Source organism: Somniosus microcephalus, chromosome 9, assembly GCF_052327205.1.
Source record: "Somniosus microcephalus isolate GS21.2 chromosome 9, FLI_Smic_1.0, whole genome shotgun sequence".
Classification (NCBI taxonomy): domain Eukaryota; kingdom Metazoa; phylum Chordata; class Chondrichthyes; order Squaliformes; family Somniosidae; genus Somniosus; species Somniosus microcephalus.
Genome location: NC_140995.1, coordinates 20,390,430 through 20,416,587, shown reverse-complemented (window position 1 = coordinate 20,416,587; position 26,158 = coordinate 20,390,430).

Here is a 26,158-nt window from a genome sequence, read left to right as displayed (position 1 = left end):
CCTATCATTTCCCTCATGTTGAGTATGTCATAGAGAGGCAAGTTAATTTGAAAGCTCCTGAATCAGCAACTGACTCAGGCAGTTTACAATGGGCTGGACTTTAGTCTGAGCGGCAAATGAATGGCACAAGTTCTTTAGATTTGCACTTGCCCAAAGACTTTCTATGGGTTTTTTCATGGCAAGTTCCTGTCAACCAACCATCCGAATAGCGTGAGGCCCTCTACAGGGCACCTTGGACCAGTGTGAACAGGGCAAGCAACTGTCGGGGAAAAATTAGTCCCATTACCGCCTCCCGTTAGCGCCAGTAGATGGCGCCAATGGGGTACTAGAGCAGTATCACCGGGGCGAGGCAAATCCAGCAGCGCACGCCAAATCTGACACCCCCCATAGTGCCGCCGATAAGAGGTATCACCGGGCACGTCAACGCCAGGTAGATCGCGAATTCAGTGAGTGTGCAACGCTCACTGACTGCCCGATTTGCTAAATTGATTATCGCCACCTACCTCAGCACCTGGAGTAAACAATGACAGGATGAGCGGGCGTGCAGAACCAGGATGCCGGATCCAGTGATGTTATTTAAAGGGATCATCAGTAATCACTCGCAGCTGTCAGGTTAGTGCAGTGGTTTGTTGTCAATTTCATGACTGCCACAGTTTCATTTAGTAATTTGAAGGTTCTTTTGTATCAGGAGTCTCCTGGCAACTAAAAAGTAGCTACATTTATCCTTCAAAAAAATCAAACTGCTACACTTGGTAACATTAATGGGGGCTGTACTGGCAGTCGACCTCACCCTCCAGGATAATGGTGCAGAGAGCGTAGGCAGCGAGAAAGATGGGAACATGTGCACAGAGAGATGAGGAGGGACATCAGGGCTGTCACCGGGAGGCCTTACCCTCTGAGGGTATTCCGAGAGCACTTCTCTTACCTTCAAATAAGTGAGGAGCACTGTATTAGACAGCTCCGCCTCACCAAGGTGGTGGTCACAGAACTCTGCCACCTCTTCCAAGCAGACCTCTAGCCTCAGATCAGGATAACATAAAGCCCAGATCCACATTGCTCACCACATCCCCATCATAACATCCCTCTCGCAGGCCGTATCACAGCACAAAGCTGAAATGAGACACACCACAAAAGAATGGTAAGTGAAGTAATAAATTTATCAAAAATCAGTGAATGCATATTTACAACAAAAATATTAATTATTCACTCTTGTGCAATCCCTTAGTGCCTCTCATTACTGTGCCTCTGCCTACTCTGGTGCTCCTACGAAGCGTTGGCCCAGTGGCTGCAGCAGGGCTGGTGGAAGGCTGCTGAGTGTCCGTGCGGGAATCTTCAGATGGCTTTGCAGGACGCCCTCGACCAGCTCTGGGTCTGGAAAGCCCGGCTGTACACTGCACCACCTCAGCATAGACGGCAGCAATCTGGGCTGGCTGGATGACAGGCAGCAACAAGGGCAATGACGGAGTGGCAGTGGTGGGTGCAGGAATGCTGTCATCCTGAGAGAGGACAGCAGGTTTCTGCTCCACTGACCCACTGCCACTCCCCCAGGGCAGCACCTTAGTATCCCTAACAATCTGTTGGAGCACAGATTGCTGGCCTGCTGCGACACCGTGAAAGCCCCGGTCAATGGTAATAGACCCAGTCACTATGGCAGCAGTCAGAGCTTGCATGGCATCAAGCTGATGGAACTAGATGTAATATCTCCAAGTTTACAGATGACACAAAGCTGGGTGGGTGTGTGTGCTGTGAGGAGGATGCAGAGAAACTCCAGTATGATTTGGACAGGTTGGGTGATTGGGCAGATGCATGGCAGATGCAGTATAATGTGGATAAATGCAAGGTTATCCACTTTGGTGGCAAAAACAGGAAGGCAGATTATTATCTGAATGGCAATAGATTGGGAAAAGGGGAAGTGCAATGAGACCTGGGTGTCCTTGTGCATCAGTCGCTGAAGGTAAACATGCAGGTGCAGCAGGCGGTTAAGAAGGCAAATCGTACGTTGGCCTTCATAGTGAGAGGATTCGAGTACAGGAGCAAGGATGTCTTGCTGCAGTTGTACAGGGCCTTGGTGAGACGACGCCTTGAGTATTGTGTGCAGTTTTGGTCGCCTTATCTGAGGAAGGATGTTCTTGCCATGGAGGGAGTGCAGTGAAGATTCACCAGACTGATACCTGGGATGGCAGGAATGACGTATGAAGAGAGATTGGGTCGATTGGGCTTGTATTCGCTAGAGTTTAGAAGAATGAGAGGGGATCTCATTGAAACTTATAAAATTCTAACAGGACTAGACAGACTAGATGCAGGAAGGATGTTCCGATGGCGGGGGAGTCCAGAACCAGGGGTTACAGTCTAAGGATTAGTGGTAAGCCATTTAGGACTGAGATGAGGAGGAATTTCTTCACCCAGAGAGTGGTGAACCTATGGAATTCTCTACCACAGAAGGCAGTTGAGGCCAATTCATTAAATATATTCACGAAGGAGTTAGATATATTTCTTAAGGCTAAAGGGATCGAGGGATATAGGGAGAAGGCAGGGACAGGGTACTGAATTTGGATGATCAGCCATGATCTCATTAAATGGCGGAACAGGCTCGAGGGGCCGAATGGCCTACTGCTCCTATCTTCTATGTTTCTATGATTTCCAAGTAGTCCAGGAACACCCTTCCAGACACCATCAAAATCTCTGGGAAATATAAGGGGACCAGACGGAAGACTCGCCTGCCCCCCTCTCCTTGCTGATTGCAATTTTAGAATATATCTTCGATGGGGCAGAGATCCAGTGGATCGAGCTTCCAACCCAGATTCTTCACCTCCCACCGGCAATCTGTCCCAGGTTAGCTCTCAACAGCCCATTTGAAGGCTGTTCGAGTCTCCTCGTGTAACAATTTAATGGCTTGCACTTTTTAGCCATCCGTCATGTAACTGTCAACTATTTTATAGGGAACGCGAGTATCCAGATTAATCTCCTAGTAAATGAAGAGTTGTATACACCTGAGTATAGATGACCAAATTAAGTCAGAGTTCAGGCCCTGTCTGTATTGATGCTGTTCAAAATTAAGGGACAAATGATGCTAGAGGAATTCATTAAGTATCACAAGAGAGGATTCAGTGATTTACATTTCTGGCCTTGATTGGCATGTCTGTAATGATGTAACGTGCGAGAGCTTTATCGATTGGTGTAGCACAGAGTTAAAGAACAGCATCAATTGTTTTAAAAACACATATGGAAGTATAGGACACAAGGGGGGAGAACTTTGGCCTGTTAACGCCTCCTGTTAGCGCCTGGGGGGGGGTGCTAACGTGGTGCTAATGGGTGTGCGGTGGGGCGCGGTGAACCAACGTTGTAAGCGACATTCAGCCAGGATTTAGCGCTGCTGATAACATATAGAGCCTACGCATTTAGTGGCTGCCAGATCGTGATGTCAACGTGTGTGGAATGCCCCGTTAATGGCCCAGATGAAAAATTGACTGCCGCCCCCTGCCTTCGCGCCAGGCGTGAACAACGGCAGGAAGAGGAGGCGTGATGCAGTCAAATGGCTGCTGTAGGAGCGGTATTTAAAGGCATCAACATCCGGTTTGATTTTAGTTGCCAATCAATGCTGCCTTCTCAGTTTGACAAAGTGAAACAGCCGTTTTCAGTGAGGTAAATGTTTATTACTTTCAGGAGTGTTCTGGCTGCTAAAAAATTTTCAGCTTCATTGTGCTGAGATTTCGAGCTCCTACACTTGGATATGTTCATGGGGGCTATACTGGCGCTCGACCTCACCCTCCAGCATCAACGTCAGAGGCATCGGAGGCAGAGACAAAAATTGGAAAATGTGGCTAGAGGGAGAAGGGCCAACCGGGCTGTCAACAGGAGGCCTTACCCTCCCAGGTGTAGGATTCGCAGAATTTCCACATTCCCCCAAGGTTATTAATAAAAGGGACCCTGGATGGACAATTTAAAAAGGGTACCCAAAAGTTGCCGTCCGCACCTCGTGACCAAAAGCCTGTGAGATTTTAAAAGCTTGGACTCTGCAGCACAGAGCAGGCTGCTTTGGGAAATCAAAACTTAAAATGCATTTCTGTGAACAGGACTTTTGTGTTTGAAGGGCCAGACAGCTAGGCAAACATTGAATATGCATTACATCAGATCAAAACAGATCAACCCAGTCAGGCCTAAGTGCAAGGACATTAGTTTGTCCACATAAATAATTGGAAACAGCTTATGGAAGCCATCAAGGCTGCACAGGCCGATTAAAATGCATTAATGACAATACAGCCCGGACATCGAGCCATCAGGTGCGATAAACGACCATCTAAAGCCAGTTAGTTTAGATTGGTATAATCATTTAAAACAGCCCCCCAAAAGTGAAACAATGGACTGACCTGATTTGGCGCGCAGATAAGGGCCAGCGGAAAGAGTATAATTGTAGGCCCATCAGTAACAATCACTCTCTTCTCTTGACTCTGACCTTTTGTCTGGTCTTGGGCTGCCGCCGCTCGTACTCGTGCCCTGGCCTCGTGGCGGGTCCTCTCCTCGCTCCCCGCAGTGGGTTTTCAGCAGTCAAGGACATCCATACCAATCGCGGGTAGGGGAACGGGACCCGAGTCCAAGTCATACAGGACACACGGGCCACAAAAAGGGTGAGACGAGACGAAATGAGGCGAAACGAGGCGAGACGAAGAAAAAGGTAAAGACCCGACAAGAGCTGAGAAGGGCAGCAGAAGACGCACAAATAAAGACCGAGCGCCTTGTTATAAGCTGGCGCTTGGGGGAAGAAAATATATGTATGGACAGTGAGAGTAAGTTGGCTATTGAACACTGCGAATAAGCTGGCATTAAACGCAGGTGTCCACACCCACGACGAATATGCTGGCGTTTGACGCTTGGGTAGTAAAATCAAACCAGCAATAAACTCGCCAACCGCCCAATAATCGCAACGTTACCGCCAACGACCGCCCGAGGGAGAAGAAGAAGAGAATCCATCGCGACGAGATGACGACGGTAGCTGAGGAGAGGAAAGGTGTGTCGCAGCAGCAGCTCCAGCGCCGCGCCCTGAGACCACGTGGTGATGGAGTACCCCAGAGGACAGAAGCCCAAACCTCAAAACTTGCAATTGTGAAAACAACATGCTTTGCTTTGGATTGGTGAGCATGAATTCCTGGCCCCTCATAGCTTAATCTAGTTAGGTATAGGGGGGTGGGATAAGAATAAGGGGATTGTTAAAGTAGTTGTTTTACCCTCGATGTGCCGTGTGTTCGCCATTCCCCGTATAAGTATAAGTGTTATTGTATTTGCCTGTAATTTTGTTATCAGTAATTTCTCATAAGACTGTGTTTTATTCCGTTGTTAATAAAATCTTGGTTTTCTTACATCAAACCACTTGTCTACACGAGTTTTCTGTATCGCCGCCTGTACCTAAGTCCGGTGTCTAGAACCCAGGGGTGTGGGCGCGATTCGAACCACTCACAGGCAGTCAGGGGCATAACTGACTGGGCGCACATGCCACACTCCACCCCCTACAGAATGGTGACCGCGGCAGGACACCGGCAACAGGGTTGTGATACAGTAGACAATGGTTCAGATGAGCGAACCATGATGGAGGAAAGGATCTCTGATTATGTGTTTAGCAAGGTGAATATCACTAAGAAGTGGATCACCACTCTGTTAAGGGCTGGGCGTCCGGTAGATGCAGCAGCTAAGTGGACAGAGGGAAAGGAACACAAGAAGTCCTTAGAGAAGGCAGTCTGGCTGATGTGTTTCAAAAAGCAGGTCCAGCTTTTGGACAGGCTCGTTGCAGCACAGTCAGTCGAGTTAAGGGAGTCAGCCCTGGAGATCCAGGAGAAGGCTCTAGCAGGGGAGAAGTTATTGGTAGCATTGCAGGCCTTGAATCAGGAGAGAGTGCATTTAATGAGAGAACACAAGGCACAGTTGGAATACCTGCGGTGCCAAGTCACCGAGGAGAAGGGAAATGAGTTAAGGTTGCGGGAGAAGAACGCCCGCTTGGCAAGGCAGATTAGGGAACAGGAAGAGAAAGTACAGGAGGTAAAGGCAGCTTACAAGCTAGCGAGTGAACAGGGGTTTGAGGAGGCAGACCACGGCCCCTGTAAAGAGCGGATAGAAAACCTGAGCCGGGTCCTCCGGAAGGCAAAAAGCATGGTATGCCTCATAAGCCCAAAGGCAGGTCAGGCGGATTTTATGGGGAACGAGGGGAGGACAGTTCCAACGTCACCGGTAGTGCCCAGGGACGACCCGGTTGAGGGACAGGAGATCTCACGACCACTACCCATAGCGCCAAGTTTCAGTGAGGTTTGGCAGCAAGGGGGGGGTGGAGCCAGAGGTGGAAGCGGAGGTGGAGCAACCCCCGCCAGAGAGGTCGGAGCCGGGACCGATATGCCCAGCACGGCATCGGAGGTTCGGCCCACCCATCAATGACGACGATGAGTGACCCCTCCAAAACCAGTTTGTATTACCCTATAGCACCCAACAGCTTAGGGTTATGGTCAACTATAACCCGAAGCTGTCCGAAAAGGGAGACCCCTCGATCCACTTCAGGGACATAGAGCAGGCAGCCAGCATCAACGACTGCGATGGCGCTGAGCAGGCCAAGATGCTGCTATTCTCCCTGGAGAGCAGTCTCCTCCAATCCCTCTCTGACGAGTGTAAGAGGGAGCAGAGCAGGTATGAGGAGCTCAGGGATGCAGTTCTGGAGGCCATGGGGATGAATGAGGGAAGTCCTTTCTTCCGTGTGGAGAAGACGGTCCAGCTTGCAGGGGAAACCCACAGGCTTTCGCAGACTGGTTATGGCCGGTGTACCGGAGGACCTGTCCGGGGACGCCAAACCGGGGGTTCCTGAACGGGGATCCCCTGACGCATTGGCTCCATTGCCTGGTGGCGAACAGCTTGCCACAGGTCTGGGCCAAGGCAGAAGTCTGGTTCGACCCCAAGAATCCCCAGACCACTGAGCTTATGGTGATCAGACAGTTGACTCTAGCCTATAAAAACGGTAGGGGAACCGATGCATGAGGTAAAACCCGGACTGGGTAGGAAAGAGTGGCACCAGGAAGGGAATAACCCCCCGAACACAAAGACGAATTGTTACGGGTGTGTGAAGGATGGTCATTGGCGGAAGGAGTGCAAAAACCCTTGGAAAGATAACAAGGGAAAGAATTCCACAGCCCCAACCCAAAAGGCGGGGGCAGGAATCCCTCCCACAGAGGTCGAGCCACTTTTGGACACCATGAGGTCCTTATTGACTGGCCAGGGGAGAGTAGCAGCCACTACCGGTGCTCTGACCCCGTTAGCCCCATCCAACCCACAGCCATGACTAGAGCCAGCGCAGCCTGTTTACCTGTGTTCTCTCCGGTACGATGAATGGAAAAGACCCCTTTTGGAGATGGAGGTAGAAAAGGTGACGGGGACCGATCTGTTGGACACAGGGGCATCATGCACCGTGGTCTACTCAGCTAACTCCACCACCTCACCTCTATCTAACGGGGTCCCATACAGTCTGTCGGGGTTCACAGGCAAAGAACAGGCTGGCTCGTTTTCCATCCCGCTCGCCATTCGGTTAGGACCGCTCCGCTCCAAGTGGACCTGTGTCCTGATGAAATGGGAAGTGGAGGGTGGAAGAGGGCTCCTGGGGGCCGACTTTATTGTAGGCCACGGGATCCTAGTAGATTTGAGAAATCATTGCCTGTGGGGGGCAGGTAAAGGAAAGAACGGTGAGATAGTAGTGATCCCAGGAAAGGAAAGGAAGGGGACCCTATGCACCATGAAGCCCAAAGAGGGTTATAACCTCGAGCTTATGGTCAGCAACACTCCAAAGGAGTTCCAGGCATTTGTGCAGGCCCACCTAGCCACATTTGCCACACACAAACACGACTGCGGGAGGGTCAACGGGTTTGAGGTCAGCGTAGACGGGGACCCCATGGCCCGACCACAGAAACAGTATAACTTCCCCAGGGAAGCGGAGCCAGACATGGAAGCAGCCATGTCCTCGTTAGTACCGCAGGGAGTTCTGAGGCCGATAGCCACCCACGTAATCTCTCCATTGTGGCCGGTTAGAAAGCCGGACAATTCCTGGAGGGCCATGGTGGACTATTGGGTGCTCAATAGTAACATCCCAGCCTGTGCACCCACAGTAGCAGCAGTTGCCGACCTGATAGGAAGTATTCCAGCATCCGTGACCACTTTCACGGTGCTGGATATTTCCAACGGGTTTTGGTGCATCCCTTTACGAAGGGAGGATCAGTACAAGTTTGCCTTTACGTTTAAAGGGCAACAGTACACCTGGAACTGCTTGCCTCAGGGCTTTCACAACAGCCCCAGCATTTTCCATCAGTGCATGGCAAACAGTTTAAAGGATTTTAGCCAGCCCAGACAGTTGGTCCAATATGTGGATGACCTGCTCCTGTTCACTGATTCGAAAGAGGAGCATGGCCCACTATTGGCCGAACTGCTTGAGCTGCTTGGGCAGAAGGGTTTCAAAGTAAACCCCAAGAAAGCGCAGATCGGCCAGCAGGAGATGAAATTCCTAGGCCTGACCGTGCGCGCTGGAGAAAGGGCCATAGATAAGGCTAGGAGAAAAGCGATACAAGAGTTACCGGTCCCCAACACAGTCACGGGTGTGAGGTCGTTTCTAGGGCTAACCGGGTACTGCAGAGACTTTATTGAGGACTATGCAGCCACCGCAGCCCCTCTGCTCCGACTCCTACGCAAGGGAGTGGAGTGGCTTTGGGATGAGTGTTGTCAGGCAGCATTTGTCAGGCTCAAAAAGGACTTGCAGACCGCACCAGCTCTAGGGGCTATAGATGGGGGGGAAAGAGTTTTTCCTGGAGGTAGCAGCCAGCGGGGACAGCCTGAGTGTTGTGCTGCTCCAAGAGCGGCACGGCCGGCTGAGACCGGTGGTCTACTCCTCTAGGATACTCACGGATGTGGAGAGGAGCTACTCCAACTGTGAGCGGCACCTCTTGGCCACACATTGGGCTCTGAAAAGATCTTAGATCTCACAGGCACCTCTCCCATCACCCTCCTCACCCATCACACACCCACCCAGATGCTTCTGGATGGGATGATCAAGGATGGAACAGTGAGCAGTGCCCGCATTGCCCGCTGGACCTTGCTCCTCTCACAGATGGATCTTAGAGTGAAGGGTCTCTGCGAGCCAAAACTCGCAGCCAACCTGGTATTTCCTGGAACAGCCCACCGGTGTTCTGTTGAAGGGGTTTGGGAAGTGAACATAGGTTTACGGGCCGGGATACATCCCACGGGCCGCGAGATCTATGTAGATGGTTCCAGCACGGTACCTGCTGGCGAGCAGCTCACGGGATGTGGAGTTTACGATCCAGCGGCAAACATTGCCCTGGCGATTAATCTCCCCAGCACCATGAGCGCCCAGCAGGTTGAACTGTCCGCGGTAGTGTACATCGTTACACACCCCGAAATCTTCCCCACCCCCTACACAATTTGCTCGGACAGCATGTTCATGTGCAATTCATGTACGGAGTACCTGGCCATCTGGTCCCGCCGCGGATACACCTCCGCTGACGGGAGACCCCTCACAGTAAAGCCCCTGCTGGAAAAGATCCTGGCAGCAGTGGGGGAGGAAGGGGAGGTTTTCATCCACAAGGTGAAAGCCCATTCCTCCACAGAACCCCGCGGCCAGGGCAACCAGCAGGCTGACATGCTTGCCAAGGAGGGTGCCCGCACAGGCACTTTCTGGGACCCCTACGGGTCCAGACCCATGGCGGCAGTCGGAGGTAGGGATGGGACGCAAGGGAGTGCAGAGGTAGCTTTAGCCCCGGACCTTAAGACAGTCCAAGCCCAAGACCCTGTCCTCAAAGCAGTCCACAGTGCAGTAGCTGAGGGAAAGGGAGTAGAGGGTCCGTACGGCACAGCGACCCTCTCCGTGAAAGAAGGCATGCTGTTCCGGAGGGAACAGTGGGTTTTGCCGCAGCAGCACCGGAGGGAATTCCTTCAACTGGCCCATGAGGGTCCAGGAGTGGGACACCCCGGGCCTGAGACCACCTGGCAATGGGTGGAACAGGCGGGATGGTGGCCGGGACTCAGGGAGGATGTCCGCGAGTTCTGTGCAGGCTGTCTTGTGTGCGCTGCGAATAACCCCGACCCCCACAAAAGGAAGGTGCCTATGGGACACATCAGGAGGGTAGAGGGACCATGGCAGTCGTTACAAGTCGACTACATCGGGCCCCTGCCCACTGCCCAGGGAGGCTATAAGTACTGCCTAGTCCTGGTGGATGTGTTCACCAAATGGGTAGAGGCTTTCCCCTGCAGAACAGCCACAGCTCTGGGTACTGTCAGGATCCTGGTCCGGGAAGTGTTCTCACGGTGGGGACTACCACAGTATGTGGAGTCTGACCAAGGGAGTCACTTCACCGGACAGGCGATGCAGAACACCCTTGTGCTGCTAGGCATTGAGGGGAAATGGCATGTGGCCCACAACCCGCAGTCATCCGGGATTGTGGAAAGAATGAATAGGACCCTAAAAGAAAGGTTGAGGAAGGAGATGGCAGACTCGCCCCGTAAATGGGCTGAAGTCCTACCGTTGGTTTTGATGGGGATCCGGGCCAGCCAGTCTAAAAGCACGGGGTATTCCCCGTACGAGCTGATGACTGGCAGGGTTATGCGGACCCCCACCCATGTACTAGCCCCGGTGCTCACGGAGGGTCAGCTCAGGGAGGTTAAACCGGGACAGGTTCGCCCGAAACCTCTTCGAGCACCTTAAGCAGGTCCACGAGCAGGCGGCTGGGAACATAGGAAGGCAGCATCGGAGTAACCAATTGCTGCTCGAACCCCGAAAGCACCATGAGTGGGAGGTAGGAGATCAGGTCATGGTGAAAAACTATGCCCGAGTGGGGAGTTTGGAACCATTGTACATGGGGTCCTACAGCATTGTAGATAAAGCCAGCCCCATGGTATACGCCGTTAAGATGCCCCGGCGTACCAAATGGTTTCATATCAACCAGTGCAAACTGTTTAAACCTGAAAGGGGAAAACAGCCAGTTGGGGTAAGGTCTGAGGATAAAAATCCTCAGCCTGCAGCAGGAGCGAGTTCACAGACTGCACAGGCAGGCGCTGTGGCTTGCTTAAAGGGAGGGGCCATCCCGCCCATCGGTTGGGGCACTCCCCCACTCTTCTGGGATCCAGACGAGGAGGGACCCGAGTGTGAAGACCCCGCCCCTAACCCAGGTGTAGAGGAGGAGGGACCCGAGGGTGAAGACCCCGCCCCGGACCCAGGTTTGGGACCTGGGGGCGGAGACTCTCAGCCTGCAGCAACAGGCTGCGAAGAGTTACCTGCCCCTAGCCCAGGTTCAGGAGAGGTCAAGCCTAAGGGGGAAGATCCCCAGCCAGCGGTAGTGGTAAGCCCACAGGCCGCACCGGAGGGGACAGCGGTTCGGGTTAAAGGCCCATCGGCCAAGAAAGCCCCACCCGCCAAAGTCCCTAGAAGGTTCCCATGGACGCCCCAGCCGAGAAAGCCATGGTCACCAGCTCCCCAGTTTAAAGGGACAGCCTCCTGAGTCAGGGGGAAGTCTAAGGACAGAGGTCCTCAGCCAGCCGTCGTGGGCGGCGAGGGACCAACAGTGCAGGACGGTGCGGCCACGCCGGAGGTAGCGGTGTGCCGCAGCCCAACCAGGAGTTAGTCTGGCCGCCCGGAGACGGGCAGCGGATGTACATAGTTTAGGTAAGGCAAGTTTTTATTTTAAGTTTAAGTATTTAGCTTAAGTTCGGGCGTTTTAGCTTAAGTTAAGTAAGATGATGGGTAGTTTTAGAAAAGTAGTAATCTGCTAAGAGTGTGTATTTGAGTCGAGGCCGCAAGGCTCGACTATGCTTCACCCAAGCCAGAGAATCTCTTGGGGACCTGGCTGCATGTTTTTGTATCTGTTACAGAAAGACTGTCGGGATGAAGGGGGTCGTAATCCTACTTGCCCTGATGGGACTGAGCCTGGGAAAGAGGGGCGACATAGAGGAATCCCACATCTATGGGTGCTCTGGAGACAGGGCACCTATAGCGACCGACGGAAGTGGTGAACAGGATGTGGAGGAGACCGCCATCTACGTCCACGAGGGGACGTGGTCAGGATGGCTGGGGTCCAATTCGTCTCAGTACTGCAGCCAAACCGGGTTCACGTACGGGGAGGCCTCCCTCCTGTGCCCCAGGGTACGGGCCGTTATCACAAGGGTTAGCGTCTCCATAGGGAAACGTGTATGTTTAATGTGCAAGGGACACATTCCTCTGGATAGGTGGCGGTGGCTCAGGAAGCTGAGCAAAGATATGAGAAACCCCGCAGTCGAGTGGGAAAGGTTGGGGAACAACATCCACCGGACGATTAAAGGGACTCACAGAGGATTAAGTATTTGTTGGGACAAGTGGTGGGAACCGGATCAAGGGATTTATATCTGTATGTGGGGGTCAGAGAGTGTCTGCCCCGCAGGCATATCCATCATTTTCCACCGGCAGTGGCAAGACGCCGGGGAGGGGATGAAGTGGGATACCAGCCTGAAGGCGTGCGCAGTCCCATTCTCCCCGATCCCAGTCAATGCCACTGAGCTTGTGACCCGCCCCCGCCCACGGCGCCAGCAGCGAGGATACAGAAGGAAGGGTGCCCCACCACCACCAAGGGACCAGGCAATGGGCTGGTACTAGTACCTACTGATCAGGTGCTGTACCAAGGGGTGCACTACGCGGTAGCCTCCGTGATTTTAAATCTCACCGAGGTACATTTGCCGGAGTGGTGTCCCAAAGAAACAGAGCAGCTATACCAGGCCCTATTGAAGGACATGTTCAGGTAGTTTTATGAGTTCAATTTCGTCAATGTCGACAAAACCGAACTGTACACCACATACCGTGAGTTTTTGGGTAATGCAGGGAGACAAAGAAGGGGAGTATGGAATGATATTTTTACTGCGTTTAATACTGGGTCCTCTGTCATCAACAGTTTGGATGACATAGAGCTGCAGACCCAGATAACCGGTTTAACAACACAGTTAAGGAAGATATTAATGGATGAGAACAAAGTAGTGGGCTCGGAGTTGCATGAGGACCAGGCCACGACGGTACATTTAAAGGAGATTACAGCGGAGTTGGAGAAGCACGCAAAGACGGTAAATGCCCTCATAAGGGAGGACAGAAATGCTTCTGACCAGGCTGCGCAGAACGAGGTGTGCGTGCTATACGGGGCATGGTTGCTGGGCGAGGGCCGCAGTAATCGGGAGGATTTAAAACAGGGTTTATTCCCCTCCTGGATCAGCAACAAACACCTCGCAGCCCTCCATCCATTTGAGAACGCATTAAGCCCGTGCCAACTCCGGCTAGCTTCCGAAGCCTACCCAGTCCCAGTGGATTGTGGTTAGTCCAACCACACAATCATGGGAGTAGTAGTTAGGATGCCGGTCATGGGTAGGACAGCCCGGCCTGCACCAATATGCAGGGTTGAGAACATTGGAATCATTCAAGTGGGTGCACACATTCGTTTCACAGCGGTCCCACCTTACGTCATAAAGTGGGAGCACGCTATGACAGGTACTGACCTCTCAGGGTGCCGGAGCCAGGGAGCACACATAATCCTGTGTCCCCAGCACTTGAATGCCTATTCAAAACTGCAGTGCAGGCTCAGAGCTGCTGGCGCGAAGTCTATAAATTGTACCATGGAGGCAATGGCACAAGGCCATGTTCCTCCGCAGGTAGCATATATAGGAGGTGGGACATATTGTGTCATCACCGGCGTGTCCCACTACCAGCATGGACAGCATAGCTGGTGTCTGGTTAGTGACAGCAGTTTCTGTTTTAAACCCGAGGCAGAAGTTCAAGTGGCCCAGGAGCGAATTGTCCTCATTCCTGAACCCTCCACTGTTCACCTCACTGTGAAGGAGAATTTTACCAATTTGCAGAAGTATGTAGCGCATTTTGGCTATGAAATTCCCCCTCTCCCAGAACACCTTACCAAAATACTCAAGGCCGTCATAGTTTCGCAGAAACATTTTTACGCTCTAGAGCAGAAAACAGTAGAGTTAGGGGCTAAGATATTGGATATTGTGATTCCACCCTGGTGGGACATTTTCAATAACATAGAGGTCCCTTCGTGGATCAGACTGGCCTCCCACATTCTCGTGGTTTGCCAGTTAGGGATAGTATTGTATCTAGTCTGCATCCAGTGCAAGGGAAAGGGTCAAATATTAGAGTTCCGAAACCAGAGGACCTGGAAGGAACATTATGTGAAGGTGGAGGGAGATACACCTGCTTGAGATTTTTCCTTGTATTTTTGATTAAAGATTGTTGTTTTTTTGTGTTTGTTGTTTTAATAAAGATTTTTGCGACACGTTGTTAATAAAGATGTATGTGTACCAAGTGGTGCAGGGGTGTTGGACCCCCTCCATGCTTGGATGTGTGTAAAAGACTGTAATTATTCCATGTATACTTATGTACACTACATTTTTGTGGAATGGGAAGTGCATGTGTCGTGGGTATATTAGATTGGTAATTGCAGGGGAAGGTTGACTATGGAGAGTCAGAAAATTTTGCTCACCTTGTAAGGATGATACTTCAAGCAAGTTTTAGTATCACAGGGGGGAGTGTAGGATTCACAAAATTTCCACATTCCCCCAAGGTTATTAAGAAAAGGGACCCTGGATGGACAATTTAAAAAGGGTACCCAAAAGATGGTGTCCGTACCTCGTGACCAAAAGCCTGTGAGATTATAAAAGCTTGGACTCTGCAGCACAGAACAGGCTACTTTGGGAAATCAAAACTTAAAATGCATTTCTGTGAAAAGTGTTAAGTCTGTGTGTTCCAGTTGTATTAAGATTAATTACTGACACAGACTACAAGAATAAAGTTCAACAGGTCTTTACTAGTTGGAGGTCAGGACTATACTAAATACAATATCACTACACAGTACTTATATACCGGTGGTCACCACCGGTATTACGTATACAGCAGCCAGAGAAAGTAATACATCTCTTAAGGTGGAACAGGTTACATACACCACAATCCTCCCTTTTTAGCTTAACAGTCATATCCCCATTTAACATAACACAATAACATATATACATATATACCTTCAGGTATAAACAGTTCAAAGGTTCAGTCTCTCAGGAGGCCTTCTGATTCGGGTTGGATAACGCCTTTCAGTGGTCTCTGATTCTTGTTGCTGAGGTGACTCTTCTTGTTGGTTTCCTATGTATTGGACGTCATCATCAGGTACAGTCCCTGCCGAGGTAGATGCTTCAGGTTCATTAACGTCTTCCACAGTTGTCTCTGTCGCAACCATGGGTTCGACCCTTGCTCTTGATTCTACCAGTTGATCCGCATGACGCCTTATCATATTGTTACCAATATCTACTGTGTACATCAGAGGTCCTTGTCTAGCCCGAATTGTTCCGGACTGCCATTTTTCGTTTCCATAGCCCCTTGCCAACACTGGTTGTCCTACGTCGAAACTTCGAGTGGACTTGTTATTAATATGCCGGAACTGTTTGTTTTCCACTTCCCTCCGCACATTTGGTTTTAACAAGTCCAAACTGGACCGCAACCTCCTGTTATAAAACATCATGGCAGGACTTTGGTTAGTCACTGCATGAGCGGCGTTTCGATATGCCATTAGGAAGTTGTCCACCTTGTGTTGTAACAGAATCTGATCATCGTTCATGGCCTTTATTGCCTTTTTGAATGTTTGGACAAATCTCTCGGCCAATCCGTTTGTCGCCGGATGATATGGGGCAGAGGTATAATGTTTCACCCCATTCTTCTTTAAGAATTTTTGGAATTCTTCCGACACGAACTGTGGTCTGTTGTCCGAACATATCTGTTCTGGCAATCCGTTCCTTGCGAATATTGTTCTTAACACCGCAATTGTCTTTTCTGAAGTAGTGGTATTCATCTTGATCACTTCTGGCCATTTGGAATGTGCATCCACCGCAATTAGGAACATGGAGTCCATGAATGGACCAGCAAAGTCAATATGTATGCATTGCCATGGGGCTGAAGGCCATTCCCATGGGTGTAGCGGTGCGATCGGAGGTGCATTTTGCACTTTTTGGCACCCAGCGCAGCTTTTTGTCAACTCCTCTATCTGTTGGTCAATGCCCGGCCACCATACATAAGCCCTAGCAAGCCTTTTCATCTTAACTCCCCCCAGATGACCTTCATGCAGTTCCTTTAGAACTCTTTCCCGTAACTTGGGAGGAATAATCACTCTTGTCCCGTACATCAAAGTACCATGGCAGACGGACAGCTGGTCTCGCCTTGCCGAGAATGCCGGTAACAGAGGATCACCATGTGTTGGCCATCCCTTCACTGTCACCTCGTAAACTCGGGACAGTGTCGGGTCGTTCCTGGTTTCTCTTTCAATACTTGCATTGGTGACTGGTAAACACTCGATGATGGTCGAATGAAATAACTCAACAGGGTCAACTTTCATCGTCTCTTCTGCTTCAGGTAGTGGCAGGCGCGACAGCCCATCAGCATTGCCATGCTGCTTTGTACCTTTGAATTCTATTTGATATTGATGTGCCCCTAGGAAAAGGGACCATCTCTGGAGTCGCTGTGCTGTCATCACCAAAACACCCTTCTTAGGGTTAAAAATGGATACCAACTGCTGATGGTCTGTCAGAAGTGTGAATTTTTGGCCCTGCAGGTAATGATTAAACTTCTTCACTCCCCATACAAGGCTGAGAGCCTCCCTATCGATCTGCGCATAGTTGCGCTCAGCGGAGGTCAATGATCTGGATGCAAACGCGACTGGCCTTTCCGTGCCATTTGACAACTTGTGTGAGAGTACTGCCCCAATACCATATGGAGAAGCATCACAAGCCAACTGAATAGGCAGTGTCGGGTTGAAGTGAGCCAACACTTCCTCTGAGGTGATCAATTCTTTGGTTTTGCGAAATGCCTTCTTACAGTTTTCGCTCCATTCCCATGGTACCCCCTTCTGTAAAAGAGCGTTCAGCGGGTGCAGTACCGTGGATAGATTCGGTAGAAACTTATGGTAATAGTTAATCAATCCCAGAAACGACCTCAACTGAGAGACATTATCCGGAGCGGGAGCCTTTACAACTGCCTCTATCTTGTCAGGAGACTTATGAAGCCCCTCCCGGTCAATGACATGACCACAGTACGAGATCCGCTTCTGAAAGAACTCACATTTCTGCCGATTAACTCTAAGTCCATACTCTTTCAATCTGTTGAGCACCAGTTCCAAGTTTGCGAGGTGTTCTTCATCACCATCACCTGTAATCAGAATATCGTCCAGGTAACATTGTGTGCCTGCAATTCCCTGTAATACCTGCTCCATGGCCCTCTGCCAAATTGCCGGAGCCGATGCCACTCCAAAAACCAGCCTATTATACCGGTACAAACCTCTATGCGTGTTGATCATGAGGTACTGGCGTGACTCTTCTTCAACCTCCATCTGCAAGTACGCCTGCGCCAGGTCTATCTTGGTGAAGTGTTTCCCGCCAGACAACGAAGCAAAAATATCCTCAATCCGCGGAAGCGGATACTGCACCGTGTGAAGCACCGGATTAACGGTGATCTTGAAATCTCCACAGATGCGAACCTTCCCTGGTTCTCCTGGCTTGTTCCTCGAAGGACGTTTCATAACGGGAACAATGGGCGTAGCCCACTCACTCCAATCTACCTTAGACAGTACACCTGAACGTTCTAGCGCTTCCAGTTCCGCTTCTACAGTAGGTCATATTGCATAGGGTACCGGTCTGGCTTTGAAAAATTTTGGTTGTGCATGTTCATCAATCTTGATGTTTGCCATAATTCCTTTCAGTGTTCCCAGTCCTTGCTGGAACACCTCTTTAGCATCATCCAATAATTTGGACAATCGTTTAGGTTTGACATCTGTTTCCCCGGAATCTACCGTTAGTGCTTTTAAGGAGTGCCAGTCCATATTCATTTTCCTAATCCACTCCCATCCCAGTAGTGGTGGACCTCCTTCAGGTAGCACATATAAGTCCACTACTTGGCTTTCTTCGCCCTTGTGGACCACTTTTACCTCTATCTTTCCGATGGGGTACACTCTTTGCCCCGTGTATGTTTTCAATATAATCTCCGTATCCCGTAGGGGAATATGTTGGAATAACCTTTTGTAATCTTTCTTATTCATGACCGTCAATGCCGATCCAGTGTCCAATTCCATCTTTACTTGGACTCATGCTATCTGAAGAGTGACCCAAATTGTCTGGAGATCTGCATCCTTACCAACGTTGTGTACTCTTAAGCTACCCAGTTCATTACTGCTAGCGTCTGAATCTGACTTCTGTTCGTTCGAACTGGTCTTTGTCACCTTGTGCACCTTGATGTATTTTCCTTGCGGTGACTTTTTGTTGCTGGTCTTCTTTCCTGACCGGCATACTTTAGCTATGTGGCCAAGCCTGCCACACGTTCTGCATTCTTGGTTTTTAAACCAACACTGGTTCTGATCGTGTGTTGTCTTTCCACAACGATAACATTTTACAGTACTCAAACCCAATTTATTTGTACTGAGTTCCGGTGACCGTAGCTGCATTACTGCCATGCCTCTCGCTGCGGCTTCGTGTGCTGCTGCCATAGTGACCGCTTTCTCAAGCGTCAGCTCATTCTCCTCGAGCAGTCGCTTTTGTGTATCTTCTTTTAATAATCCACACACAAATTTATCTCTTAGCGCGTCTGCCAGTCCCGTTCCAAACTGACAGCACCTTGCTAGCTTACGCAATTCCATTAAATATTCAGCATTGCTTTCATCCTTCAGCTGCCTTCTGCTGTAAAATTTAAATCGTTCCGCTAGCATCAGCGGCGTGGGGTTTAGATGATTTTTCAGGACAGTAACAATCTCCTCGAACGTCTTATCTGCCGGTTCATCTGGTGATAAAAGGTGTTTCAATTGCCCGTATGTCTTTGCACCCATTAAGTTTAATAAAGTGAGTGCTTTCTCTGCATCTGGGATTTTATTTGCTTTACAATAATTTTGTATGTGTTCTACATACATGGCCCAATCTTCGATATCGCTATCAAAGGTATTAATGTTCCCATGTTTAGGCATCGTTGCAATTTATTTTATCCCAAGATGGCGGCTTCCTGCTCTTGTCTTCGTCCTCCGCCTACAAAATGGTGGTTTTCCAGCGCTTGGCGGTCTTCACCCACTGGCTGCAATGGCGTTTGGCGTGCCGCTGCTGCTCCCCTTTCCCAGCGGTTAGTAACTCCCCCGACGCTGTCTCCGCTTCACCGCGGCTCCCTCGGGCATTCGCGCTTCCCCGATGTCGTGCCTCGCAGCCCTTCTTGCAGCCCGGTTATTAGCACCGGCTGCGTTCGCCTTCACCGCGGCTCTCGCGCCTTCAGTCGCCCCAGACGCTGCGCCTTTTTGGCCCGAAAGCGGCCCGGCCCTTATCACCAGCTGCGATCGATGTCCCCGCACTGCGCCTTTCGGCCCGAATGCGGCCCGGCCCTTATCTCCGGTCGCGATCGATCTCACTGCCCTTATTCCTCCGTCTTCCTCCCCCCGTCTGTACAGCCAACGCGGCCGACTTTCTGCTCGCGTCGCTGACCGGCTTACCCACCACCGAGGTAGAAAGAAGATAGCTGACTGCCGCTGATGGAGGCTTCGAGTTCAGGATGTCTTCTGCACTCCGGGTTCTCGATGCCTGCCGCGCGATGTGTCTTCCAGCAGGGTGATGAGGGTGGATGCCTCTCTTCGACGCCCGTTCTGTGGACGAAGCCGCCGTGGATATAAACTGCCGCAGGGTAAGAATTGGACTCGTCACCACTGTTAAGTCTGTGTGTTCCAGTTGTATTAAGATTAATTACTGACACAGACTACAAGAATAAAGTTCAACAGGTCTTTACTAGTTAGAGGTCAGGACTATACTAAATACAATATCACTACACAGTACTTATATACCGGTGGTCACCACCGGTATTACGTATACAGCAGCCAGAGAAAGTAGTACATCTCTTAAGGTGGAACAGGCTTAAGTTCTCTTAAGGTGGAACAGGTTACATACACCACAAAAAGGACTTTTGTGTTTGAAGGGCCAGACAGCTAGGCAAACATTGAATATGCATTACGTCAGATCAAAACAGATCAACCCAGTCAGGCCCAAGCGCAAGGACATTAGTTTGTCCACATAAATAATTGGAAACAGCTTATGGAAGCCATCAAGGCTGCACAGGCCGATTAAAATGCATTAATGACAATACAGCCCGGACATCGGGCCATCGGGTACGATGAAAGACCATCTACAGCCAGTTAGTTTAGATTGGTATAATCATTTAAAACAGCCCGCCAAAAGTGAAACAATGGACTGACCTGATTTGGCGCACAGATAAGGGCCATCGGAAAGAGTATAATTGTAGGCCCATCAGTAACAATCGCTCTCTTCTCTTGACTCTGACTTCTTGTCTGGTCTTGGGCTGCAGCCGCTCATACTCATGCCCTGGCCTCGTGGCGGGTCCTCTCCTCACTCCCCGCAGTGGATTTTCAGCAGTCAAGGACATCCATACCAATCGTGGGTGGGGAACGGGACCCGAGTCCAAGTCATACAGGACACACGGGCCACAAAAGGGTGAGACGAGGTGAAACGAGGCGAGACGAAGAAAAAGGTAAAGAGCCGAGAAGGGCAGCAGAAGATGCACAAATAAAGACCGAGCGCCTAGTTATAAGCTGGCGCTTGGGGGAAGAAAATATATGTATGGACAGTGAGAATAAGTTGGCTATTGAACACTGCGAATAAGCTGGCATTAAACGCGGGTGTCCATGCCCACGATGAATATGCTGGCGTTTGACGCTTGGGTAGTAAAATCAAACCAGCAATAAACTCGCCAACCGCCCCATAATCGCAACGTTACCACCGACGACCACCCGAGGGAGAAGAAGAAGAGAACCCATCGCGATGAGATGACAATGGTAGCTGAGGAGAGGAAAGGTGTGTTGCAGCAGCAGCTCCAGCACCGCACCCTGAGACCACGTGGCGATGGAGTACCCCAGAGGACAGAAGCCCAAACCTCAAAACTCGCAATTGTTAAAAGAACACGCTTTGCTTTGGATTGGTGAGCATGAATTCCTGACCCCTCATAGCTTAATCTAGTTAGGTATAGGGGGGTGGGATAAGGATAAGGGGATTGTTAAAGTAGTTGTTTTAACCTCGATGTGCCGTGTGTTCCCCATTCCCCGTATAAGTATAAGTGTTATTGTATTTGCCTGTAATTTTGTTATCAGTAATTTCTCATAAGACTGTGTTTTATTCCGTTGTTAATAAAATCTTGGTTTTCTTACACCAAACCACTTGTCTACTCAAGTTTTCTCTATCGCTGCCTGTACGTAAGTCCGGTGTCTAGAACCCAGGGGTGTGGGAATGATTTGAACCGCTCACAGGCAGTCAGGGGCATAACTGACTGGGCGCATGCGCCACACACCATCCCCTACACAGGGTATTCTGGGAGCACATCTCCTACATAAATTTCACTGAGGAGCAGTGTCTTAGAAGTCTCTGCTTCAGCAAGGAGGTGGTCACAGAGCTCTGCCGCCTCCTGCAGCCAGAGCTCCAGCCTCAGATCAGGACCACCACGGCTCTCTCAGTGGCAGTCAAGGTCACCGTCACCCTCAATTTCCACGCCAGCGGATCCTTCCAGTCTGCAGCAGGAAACATATCTAACATTTCAGTTTGCCATCCATTGCTGCATCCAGGAGGTCACAGATGCTCTCTACAGCAGGTGAAGGGACTACATTTCTTTCCCCATGACCAGAGAGAAGCAGGACGAGCATGCATGTGGCTTTGCCAGAATAACGGGCTTCCTCGTGTTGCAGGGCGCCATTGACTGCACCCATGTGGCCTTGCGGGCACCCCGTAAAAATCCTGAGGTCTTCCCTAACCACAAAGGATACCACTCACTTAATGTGCAGTTGGTGTGAGACAACAGACAGCAAATCCTCACCGTCAATGCCCGCTATCCTGGCAGCAGCCACGATGCCTTCATCCTGTGCCAGACCAGTGTTCCAGCACTCTTCCAGCCACCACATCAAGCTCACGGCTGGCCGGTCAGAGACAAGGGCTATCTGCTCTGCACCTGGCTCTTGACTCACCTCCGCAACCCCAACACTGCTGCTCAGCACTCATACAATGAGAGCCATGCCACCGCCAGGAACATCATTGAGCAGACCATTGGAGTGCTCAAGCAATGGTTCCACTGCCTTGACCGCTCGGGAGCAGCCCTCCAGTACTCGGCTGAGCGGGTGTTTTTATTCGCTATGGTGTGCTGCATGCTCCACAACTTGGCCATCATGAGGGGCCAGCCATTGCCAGCAGGGATTGCGGAACCACCTCAGGAGGAGGAAGAGGGAGAAGAGGAGGAGGAGGACGATGAGGAGCAGGAGGAGGAAGAGGAGGAACAGCAGCGAAGGGGGAGGCATTCACTCAATTGGCCTTCTGGAAGGGTGGTCCATGACCGCCTGATCAGACTGCAGTTCCAATAAATTCTACATTCAGTAAACACATATATACAGCAACAATATTAACTAATCACTCTTGTGAAAACCCTTGCCTCCCCTCTTTACAGTGCCTTTCCCTAATCTACTGCTCCTACATAGTGTCTCCCCAGTGGCTGCAGCAGGGCTGGTGGAAGGCTGCTGAGTGTCAGTGCCAGAGACTACAGATGGTCTTGCAGGACGCCCTCGACCAGCTTTGGACCTGGAAGGCCCGGCTGTACACTGCACCACCTCAGCATGGGTGGCAGCAGTCTGGGCTGGCTGGATGACAGGCAGCGACAAGGGCAATGGTGGAGTGGCAGTGGTGGGAGAAGGAATGCTGTCATCCTGAGAGAGGACAGCAGGTTCCTGCTCCACTGACCCACTGCCACTCCCCCAGGGCAGCAGCTCAGCACCCCAGCAATCAGGTGGAGCACAGCTTGCTGGCCTGCTGTGACACCGTGAGATCCCAGGTGGACTGGGGTGGTCCCAGCTATGATGGCAGCAGTCAGAGCTTGCGTGACATCAGGCTGAAACTTCATGACAGCAGTCTGAGACTCGATGGCAGCAACCATTGACAGCATTACAGCACTATGACATTGCGTCGCTTCCGTCTGTGCTGCAATGGAAGCTGCCAGATCGCCCATGACACGCGGCATGAGGTCTGGGTCCCCATGGTCTCTCTGGGAGTCTACCATCCTTTGCAGACTGCCAAGGATGGGCTCCATGGTGTGCACAGAGCTTTGTGCAATGTTGGAGGTGGACTCCTTCACGCTCCTTACCATTGCCGACAAGCTCTCGGGCACCCTTGCCATTGCACCTACCATCTCGATGTAAGGGGGAAATGAGATGAGAGAAGGAGTAGGGATAAACATACTGTTGTCCCCAAGAGGGTCGACATTGCTGACAGCCACAGCGCCCACCACCTGGCACCCAATGACTCTCAACACTCACTCCTCCAGGTCTGTAAGCTGTTGGATGTCCGCTTCACCCCTGCCTGTTCATTGCTGCTCCCTCCTATTGTGGGCCAGCTTGGCCTGCAAGAGAAAGGAAAGTGTGCAGCTGTGTGTTTGGGAGATATGCTTGCCATAGTTGAATAGCTGTGATTGTAGGTAAGGCGTGAGATGTGGATGTGAGTTTGAGTAGGTGGAGATGCTTGGTGGGTGAGTGGTGGGGGTGTGGTGGGGGCATGGTGGTTTGTGCCGTGTGTACAGACTGAGGTTCAGATGCTGGTATGAGGGACTTTTTGAAGCATGTACTCACCCTGACCACCCGAGTGAGGTCGGTGAACTTCTTATGACACTGTGTGAGGATCCTGAGGACCACACTTCTGGCCGAGATGTCCTCGGCCACTTTGCTCCACATTGCCCTGATGACGGCACTGCCCTCCTTCTTTCGACTGCCGTGACCAATGCCTCCAATGCCTGGTCGCTGGAACGGCTCTCTCTCTCCCTGGGACCGGGATCAGCCATGGGGATAAGGGGTGTAGCTGTTGAGTTGCTTCGAGGTCACCTTCAGAGCCAGCAGTGTTGAGAATGAGGTTGTGCAGAATGATTGAACCTCCCCTTGAAGAGCTGGAAGGAGCCAGTGTGAATGATGAGTCCCGACTGGAGTGCACTGGAGTATCGAGTGTTGGAGATTATTGGGCACCAGGTGGTGGGTGCCGTGGCCACCAGTGATGTTGACCCCCTTGGGGACAACAACGGTATGTTCGTCACTACTCCTTCTTCGTCACATCCTACATCCCCCTCACCCCACAAACCTTTCGTACTTTCCAGCTAATCATGCTGTATGGATGCATTTCTCCATCCTGCCCCCTCCCCTCACCTTAACCCAACTCTTGTTCCTTTATGCTTTCAGATATTCAGCAAGCACCTGAGCAACTTGTCCCTGAGGGCACCGTAGAGAGCGAGGCGGGAGAAGAGGAGGAAGTACACACTGCGTCACTGCCTCACTTACCCGCAGACACCAGTTCAAATACTGACACGATGCGTTCTTTAGATGCTAATATAGTAGTGGGAACTGCACAGGGTGAGGACTGGGGACAAGTGGGCTGCAGCAAAGCCAGGTGGAAAGGGTAGCTCGGGAGCCAGCTCCCTGGAGGGCGAGTTCACGCGCGAGTTCTGCTGCACAGGACTCAGATGAGGACCTCGATGGGGAGAACATAAGAACATAAGAACATAAGAAATAGGAGCAAGAGTAGGCCATACAGCCCCTCGGGCCTGCTCCGCCATTCAATAGGATCATGGCTGATCTGAATCTAGACTCACGTCCACTTCCATGCCCTCTCCCCGTAACCCCTAATTCCCTTATCTGCTAGGAAAATGTCGATCTCCATTTTAAATTTATTTAATGTTGCAGCTTCCACAGCTCTCTGGGGTAGCCAATTCCATAGATTTACTACCCTCTGAGTGAAGAAGTTTCTCCTCATCTCAGTTTTGAAAGGGCAGCCCCTTATTCTAAGATTATGCCCCCTAGTTCTAGTCTCACCCATCAGTGGAAACATCCTCACCGCATCCACCCGATCAAGCCCCCTCACAATCTTATATGTTTCGATAAGATCGCCTCTCATTCTTCTGAACTCCAATGAGTAGAGTCCCAACCTACTCAACCTTTCCTCATACATCAACCCCCTCATCTCTGGAATCAACCGAGTGAACCTTCTCTGAACCACCTCGAGAGCAAGTATATCTTTTCTTAAATATGGAAACCAAAACTGCACGCAGTATTCCAGGTGTGGCCTCACCAATACCCTGTATAACTGCAGCAAGACTTCCCTGTTTTTATACTCCATCCCCCTTGCAATAAAAGCCAAGATTCCATTGGCCTTCCTGATCACCTGCTGCACCTGCATACTAACTTTTTGTGTTTCATGCACCAGGGCCCCCAGATCCCTTTGTACTGTAGCACTTTGCAGTTTCTCTCCATTTAGATAATAACTTGCTCTTTGATTTTTTCTGCCAAAGTGCATAACCTCACACTTTCCAACATTATATTGCATCTGCCAAATCTCTGCCCACTCACTTAGCCTGTCTATGTCCTTTTGCAGGTTTTTTATGTCCTCCTCACTCACTGCTTTCCCTCCCATCTTTGTATCGTCGGCAAACTTGGATATGTTGCACTCGGTCCCTTCCTCCAAATCGTTAATATAGATTGTAAAGATTCTTTAGAAGGTCTTTAGAAGAAGGGTGATGGGCATGCACACGGAGATTATAGGTACAATGGCAAGGGTGCCCGAGAGCCTGTCGGCAATGGTAAGGAGTGTGGAGGAGTCCGCCTCCAACATTGCACAAAACTCTGTGCACACCATGGAGACCATCATTTCCAGTCTGCAAAGGATGGTAGACTCCCAGAGAGACCGTGGCGACCCAGACCTGATGCCACGTGTGATGGGTGATCTGGTAGCTTCCACTGCAGCACAGGCGGAAGCGACGCAACGTCTTAGTGCTGTAATGCAGTCTATGCTTGATGCCATTCAATCTCAGACTGCTCTCATGCAGTCTCAGCTTGATGCCACGCAAGTTCTGACTGCTGCCATCATGGCTGGGTCTACCACTGTTGACCGGGGCTTTCACAGTGTCGCAGCAGGCCAGCAATCTGTGTTCCAACAGATTGCTAGGGATGCTGAGGTGCTGCCCCGGGGGAGTGGCAGTGGGTCAGTGGAGCAGGAAGCTGCTGTCCTCTCTCAGGATGACAGCATTCCTGCTCCC